Source organism: Myodes glareolus, chromosome 8, assembly GCF_982192425.1.
Source record: "Myodes glareolus chromosome 8, mMyoGla1.1, whole genome shotgun sequence".
Classification (NCBI taxonomy): domain Eukaryota; kingdom Metazoa; phylum Chordata; class Mammalia; order Rodentia; family Cricetidae; genus Myodes; species Myodes glareolus.
The window spans coordinates 39,946,775-39,953,273 of NC_142033.1; the positions used below are offsets into that span (position 1 = coordinate 39,946,775).

General features: G+C 43.9%; 1 long non-coding RNA gene across 1 annotated transcript in view; it reads left to right on the top strand.

Annotated features, from left to right (window-relative positions):
* The window catches only part of LOC146893834 (uncharacterized), a 38,300-nt gene that overhangs the window by 2,865 nt on the left and 28,936 nt on the right, over positions 1-6,499 (top strand). The gene's annotated exons all lie outside the window — the stretch shown is intronic.

Below are 6,499 nucleotides of genomic sequence, written 5' to 3' on the forward strand. Positions count from 1 at the left end.
AAATGTAACACTGCTGGACGGTGGTGGTGCATGCCTATAATCCCAGCACTCCTGAGGCAGATGTAGGTGATCTCTATGAGTTCGAGGCCAACCTGATCTACAGAGTTCCAGGACAGGCTCCAAAGCTACAGAGAAACCCTGTCTCAAAAAACTAAAAGCTAACGAAAGAAAGAAAGGAAGGAAGGAAAAAAGGAAGGAAGGAAGGAAGGGAGGGAGGGAGGGAGGGAGGGAGGGAGGGAGGGAGGGAGGGAGGGAGGGAGGGAGGAAGGAAGGAAGGAAGGAAGGAAGGAAGGAAGGAAGGAAGGAAGGAAGGGAGGAAGGAAGGAAGAAAAAGAAAGGCAGCACTAAAATACATTCTCACGGATGCTTTGAGCATCTCATAGACAGCTTCTACATTCTACTTCGTATTCACTGGGAATAATTTGAAAGAGTGGTGTTTTTTAATCATTTGCTGATTTCAAAGATGTTACTTCTGCAAAGAGAGAGCTCTTCCAGACAGACACATGACATGTGAAGTTTGGATAAGTAACCACACTTCTAGTTTCTACCTCCTGCATAAATCACTGGAACTGGCAGGCAAAACAGAAGTCTTCATTCTTGAATAGGGAAAAATTTTGAGTAGGTTCAAAGTTCAGTTTCTTTTTAACTTTTTTGCAGGAGACTGAACCCAGGTCTTACCAATGTTTAACTCAAGCTCTGCAACTGGGCTACACGCCCAGCCGAGTTTCATTTTCCACTAGTGTTGCCTTAAAGCACGAAGGTCACAGAGATTAAGCAACACAGATTCAAGTACTCTCAGGAGTAGCTCCTTACAAATTCCAGGAGTCGCATTCTCTCCAGAGGTCAATCAGAAACACAGTGTAAATAAAGCCCTTTTTAAAAATCTCTACCATCTGTGAGTACTTTTCGCATATGCCAAATTAAGCAATTTTTAGGGTTTTTTTCTACTAGCCACAATTAACAAATGAGAAAATTTAGGTCCATGAAAACAGAGAATGTCCAAGTACTAGAATCATGATTTCTGACAGACATTTTTATTTTTGAGACAGGGTTTCACATGGCTCAGGATAGCCATAAACTTGCTATATAGCTAAAGTTTGTCTTGAATTCCAGATCTTCCTGCCTCCCTCTCTCAAATGTGGGGATTACTAACCTGAGCTACCACGCTTAGCTTCTTACGTGATTCCTGATTCTGTGGGTATAGCTTCCTTATATTTTAACATTTGAGTTGCTAAATCAGGTCTACAGTGTGATTGGCAGCATTTTGGTATTTGGAGGTTGCTGCTAGGATAGCAAACCCAGGGCCTTGTTTGTGCTAAGCCACCACAATACCACTGAGCTGTATCTGCCAGCCCTAAACTTTGCACGCCTCTGTGTTAAACATGTCCTCTTCTGCTCAATACTATTTTTCCACTTCTGCGCATGTCTGTGCCCATGTGCAGAGGCAAGAGACCAGATGTCCTCCTCGTCATGCTTTTTCACTGAACCTGGACTCAGTATTTTTTCAGCCAGGCTCGTGGCTAGTAAGCTTCAGCAATCCTCCTGCCTCCACTTTCTGAGAGCAGGGTTATGGGCATTGAAGACTTTACTTGCATTTTTAAATGGACGCTAAAAGTCCAAACTCAGGTCTTCCCATTTGCGCAACAATTAGCCTCGCCCAGAGCCATCTCTCTAAAATCCCTTTCCACTTCCTGTCACTAAGTCAGGCAGTTGACTAATTATGGTGCTGGGGCTCCTAATCACCATTCAATAGCAGCAAGCGTATTAAAAGATTGTGCAACTCTGTGCCTTGACTTACATCCGCACTTGCTAGTTTATGTTAATCAAAAATTTTCTTTTGCTATTGTCATTGAGACAGGGTCTCATTCTATACACCAGACTGACGGCAAACCTACAGCCAGCCCCCTGCCTCTGCCTCCCAAATGCTGATTACAAACATCTATCAGCAAATCTGGAAAGACAATGATTTTAATATGAAATCCTTCATTTAGCGGTTGGGCTCCAGATTACCTCCTCGTCGACAATCTCCTCATCTGCAGGGCTTTCTCCTGCTGTTTGCGAAACTGGACATGAAAACCCCTCACTTGGTCCAGCAAGATGGTTCAGTGGTGGGTAAGGCACGGCCTGCTAATCCTGACAAATCAGAATTATTCCCTGGACTCATGGGTGGAAATAAAGAGCCAATTCTGCAAGTTGTCACCTAACCTCCACAGGTGCACCATAGCAGGAGCTCATGTACTGCGCACACACACACACACACACACACACACACACACACACACACGAGACAGATGGGGGGGAGCAGGGGAAAGGGAGGGAGAGAGAGAATAAGAATAAGACCTCCTAAATGCTGGTCACCATTTTCAAGGGAAAATAGTACACTACCTCCCTTAAAAAGGGAATTATAGTACTTCTAATCCTGATACTTGTGAGGGAGAATCCATGGTTTAAACTTGAATTACATTAAACACAATGGGGAAGAATTAAATTAAAAACGCCAATCTCCCATTCCAATCACTTCCCCAAGGGGGCTGATGTCTCTGTCTTACTCTGAGAGCAATAGGGGAAGGGAGGTCAAGTCCTACTTTGGCTAAGATATAGCAGCATCTGTCTTAGTTAAGGTATCTGTTGCTGTGATAAACACCAAAAGCGACTCAGGAAGGAGAGGGCTTATTTAAGTCTCCCTCGCATCTCGGCGGGAACTCGAGGCAGGAACCTGGAGGCAGGAACCTGGAGGCAGGAACTGCAGGAGAAGCACTACTTGCTGCTCTGCTCCTCATGGCTGGCCCAGCCTGCTGTCAGATAACCCAGGACACCTGCGCAAGCGACAGCACCACCCACAGTGCTGGACACCCACATAAATTATTAACCAAGAAATGTCTTGCCTACAGTCAACCTGATGAAGGCATTTCCCTTTCAGCTTTTCGAGACAGGGTTTCTGTGTAACAGCTCTGGCCACCCTGTAACTCACTCTGTAGACCAGGCTGGCCTCAAACTTAGAGAACCGCCTGTCTCTGCCTCCAGAGTGCTGGGATTAAAGGTGTACCCACTATTACCCAGCTCTAAGGCATTTCCTTAGTTGAGGTTACTCTTCTTAGCAATTTAAGTTTGTATTAAATTGACACACACACACACACACACACACACAACCAGCCATCCTAAGACATACACGCAAAAACAATCCTGTAAACTTGACAAACATATCACATTCCAACTGCGATCTTTCTTTTCTCATTTGTCCATCATGCTGACATTAGTATCACAATATACTTTAAAAATCACAATAACTTTAAAAATCTCGTAGTCTTTAAAAAAATTCAAACACCTTTAAAAATTTGGTCTCGGGGTCTGGAGAGATGGCTAGCGGTTAAGAGCACTGCCTGCTCATCTAGAGGTCCTGAGTTCAATTCCCAGCAACCACAAGGGGGCTCACAACCAGATCGCTAATGATATCTGGCGCCCTCTTCTGGCCTACAGGCATACATGCAGACAGAACATTGTATACATAATAAATAAATTTTTAATTTGGTCTCTCTCTTTAAGCGCCTATAAAACTAGAATAAGTTACATACTTCCTTACTCTAAGAAAGGTGGGAATCAAGAGCACAGTTATATTCAGATAAAAGCAAAACCAAGATCCAACAGTGTGAAAGCTCAGCTTCATACACCCGGGACTCATAATTTTCTGGGTTCCAAAGCTCTACCCATCCACAGTATTCATTGCCTCCTGGGCTCAGGCTGCTCCACATCACAACTACTGCTGTCCTTGGTAGTTGCCCTTTGTGCTGGCATCTCCGAAACGCTAGAGCCTCTTGCTGCAACCGGACTGTGCCTTCACCAACAGCCTCTTCTGGGTTCTCTTCAGGGACTGTCTGACTTATCACATGGTACCACGCCTCGGCTGTTCTCCCGACCCTTTCAGGCTTTCAAAACCAATGCCACCTAATAGACACATCACCAAGTTCAGATGTCAGTACAGTGTATAGCCTTACCCTCTCCAGACCACAGCTTGTATGCTGACCCAGAGGAAATACTTCCTTTTACTGGTTGTTAGTTAACCAGTCTCTTTGTCAGTCCTAGCTTCTCAGAACCACAGTTTTTCAATTCAAAATATCAGATGCGCCAAAAAAGACTTTAAGGGATTCTCTCTTTTAAGATTTTATTTATGCAATATGTATACAGTGTTCTGCCTGCATGTATGCCTGCAGGCCAGAAGAGGGCACCAGATCTCACTATGGATGGCTGTGAGCCACCATGTGGTTGTCAGGAATTGAACTCATGACCTTTGGAAGGACAGCCAGTGCTCTTAACCACTGAGCCATCTTTCCAGCCTGGCTTTAGGGGATTCTACTTCCCTCTGAAAGGTCACAGGCCAGGCCTCCATTGTCAGCACTGCTCTTAGCATAATCTTCTATGTTTGCTACTGTGGAACAATCTTTGTCAATTGTAAATATATACTTCTCTCATTGTTAATAATAAAAAGCTGACTGGATAGCCAGGCAATAGTGGCGGAGACCTTTAATCCAGCACTCCCTGTGGCCGTGTTCATTGAGATTGAGCCTTTTCACCCCCTCCCCAGGAAGACGTTAGGGTTCAGCAATGGCCATGGAAGAACATTTCTTACTGGCCTGTACCTCATGGCTTAACCTACTGATTTTCATTTATAACCCAGGACCACCTGCCCCGGGGTGGCACCACCCATAGTGAGCTGGGCCACACCCACATCAATATTAATGAAGAAAATGCCCCACACGCAATCATGAGGCATTTTGTTTGTTTTTTGAGACAGGGTTTCTCTGTGAAACAGTCCTGGCTGTCCTGGAACTCTGTAGGCCAGGCTGGCCTCAAACTCACAGAGATCCACCTGCCTCCTCCTGAGTGCTGGGATTAAAGGCATGCACCTTTTTCTTAATTGAGTTTCCTCTTCCTAGATAAATCAGGTTGACAAAAACAAAAACAACAACAAAAAAAACCAGCCAGAGCATCATTGTTCTAAAGTCAGAAGCCTTATTTCTATCAGCCAGTCTAAAATATCTATGTGAATTACTTAGACATTTTATACTGATCTTAAAAGATGCTTTTAAAGATATATAATGAATTTTTTTAGTGAGAATATGTGAAATTATGTAAACTGGAGAGTCTCCAGAACATGAAGATAACAGGTCACAGGAGAGGGTTTCGAGTTCTGTGTAACTAAGACCTTAAACACTTTTCACTGCATTGGTCAACATTCATGCATGTTCAAAATTTGCCCTAAGATAAACCGCTGTTGTGTAAGATGAGTGGTGAATGCACACACAGGAAAGATGTCAGCATGTCAGGTATCCTGCTGTATTTTTTTTTCCACTTTATTTCCTCAAGACAGGGTCACTTGGTGAAGCTGGAGCAGGCTGGTAGCTGGCAAGACCAGAGGTGTTTCCTTATCTCCACCCCTCCCCATGCCAGGGTTACCTACAAATGTGCAACCATGCCCAGTTTTGCACATGGATCCTCATTCTTACAGAACAAGCGCTCTTATCCCTTGAGCCATTCCCCCAGCCCTAAGATAATCCTATTAAAATAGGATTCTTACTGACATATCACCTTTTCTAAAGGATCTCAGTATAACACTTCGAGTAGTCCCCATTCAACTAGGGAATGAGCTGATGCTGTCTTCCCAAAGTTCAGAATTATGGAACTGGATGTGCCAGCACATGTCTTTAATCCAAGTATCCAGGAGGCAGATACAGGCAGATCTCTCTGAGTTTGAGCAGTCAGTCTGGTCTACACAGTGAGTTCCATGAGAGCCAGTACTATGTAGACAGAGCCTCCCTCCAGAATTGTGGTGTAAGAAACACCAAAGGTCTCACTTAAACAAACAAACAAACAAAACCTGTATTGTAAGCCAACAACACACGTCTCAGAAATAACCTACCATAAAATCTTTAGGAAGGGTTGGAGGAAGCCCAATGGTTAAGAGCACTGGCTGCTCTTTCAGAGGACCCAGGTTCAGTTCCCACTTACTGTTCCAAGGGATCTGATGCCTTCTGATTTTCACAGGACAGGCACCAATGTGGTGAACATACATACATGTGGGCAAAACATTCATACACACAAAATAATAAATACATTAAAAAGTCTTTAGGAAATCACTTTCACGTAATGTTGAAGATTAAATCCAGGGTCTCACTTGTGCTCACTAGAGAAGGGAGTGCTTTATCGCCAAGCTATCCCCAGAGCCCCCTAACACTGGTTAACAAATATTTTCCTGCTTATGTGGATAACTAGAGTTGTCTTTGGTCTTTTCTGTAAGTTTGTTGTGTGCCATTACCTGCCCTCCCCTCAGAGCTGAGGATCTTGAGTTGGACCAATGAACTAAAAATCCCCAATCCCATATATGGATAACTAAGTAATCCACTATTATTTTCCACCTTCTTATTTTCCACCTATCAGAATTGCCTTCACATAAAACCCATTTCTGTAATGTGTTTTAGGTTGCATTACTGAGGTGGACAAGGAT